We start from the raw sequence: 1316 nt of genomic DNA, 5'->3' as shown, positions 1-1316 counted from the left end.
TCACAACGCTCAGCTCAAAACTCTCAGCTCAGACTATAGCCCTTCCCCCTGCTGCCTCCTCTGCCTCCCTCCTCCTTCTTCTCCCTACCTCCCCTTCCCCTTCCCCCTCCTCACAACTCTCAGCTCAGGTTATAGCCGGTACTTAATCAGTGAGGGGTTCAGGAGGCAACCGATACATGGGAGACGACTGGGATGGTTTGGCGCGTGTCCAGGCGACAGGGTCGCGATGCTGAGAGAGAGAGAGAGAGAGAGAGAGAGAGAATATCTAATTACCTAAGACGGGATACTGCCAAAAAAGAAAAGAAATAAATAAAGCAAGGGAAGCGCGTAGCGCTCACCACACGTCCCGCTGACTTTTTACCTAACACAAGTTCATGCATGCCTTCGTGTGTGTGTGTGTGTGTGTGTGTGTGTGTGTGTGTGTGTGTGTGTGTGTGTGTGTGTGTGTGTGTGTGTGTGTGTGTGTGTGTGTGTGTGTGTATCCGTCATTGAATCGGTGTTCCAGTGTGTGTTTCATCAACACTCCTTCGTCAGTGTTGATCGCATATGTAAGGATAACTGATCAACACTGCTTCGGCATTTACGTTTATCTCTGTGTGGTGTATTGGGTTCAAACCTGCTAATCTGCAGATAGATGCTATTTTGTTTCAAGAACATCGTCAAAGGTTTTTGATAATGTCTTCTTTGTCCTTTTTTCCATCCGGTCCAGACACCCAAGTTCGATCATTTTGCCCTTGATTACGTCTCTCTCTCTCTCTCTCTCTCTCTCTCTCTCTCTCTCTCTCTCTCTCTCTCTCTCTCTCTCTCTCTCTCTCTCTCTCTCTCTCTCTCTCTCTCTCTCTCTCTCTCTCTCTCTCTCTCTCTCTCTCTCTCTCTCTCTCTCTCTTTCCTCAACCTAGTTCTAAAACATTTCCTTCTCCCCACAAGAGATGTGGCATTTGACATGATAGCATAATACACCTGAAATACACTTCAGTCTACATATATCACTACATATATATATATATATATATATATATATATATATATATATATATATATATATATATATATATATATATATATATATATATATATATATATATATATATATATATATATATATATATATATAAATGGAACCTACTCCAAATATTTTATATTCTTGCATATAAAATGAAGTGAAGAATAAAAAAGAATTCGAGACTTGGCCATTTACTTCTCAAGTTGGAGAAAGAGACGAAGGTTAATCCTTACACATTATGCATTGTGTGACTCGACCAGCCAGTGTTAGCGTCCAGGAGAGAAGCGAGAAGAGGAAAATGCAGGTGATGATA

This window comes from Panulirus ornatus, chromosome 13, assembly GCF_036320965.1.
Source record: "Panulirus ornatus isolate Po-2019 chromosome 13, ASM3632096v1, whole genome shotgun sequence".
In the NCBI taxonomy this organism is placed as follows: domain Eukaryota; kingdom Metazoa; phylum Arthropoda; class Malacostraca; order Decapoda; family Palinuridae; genus Panulirus; species Panulirus ornatus.
The sequence above is the reverse complement of the archived record's forward strand: the minus strand, read 5'-3'. Positions refer to the sequence as shown.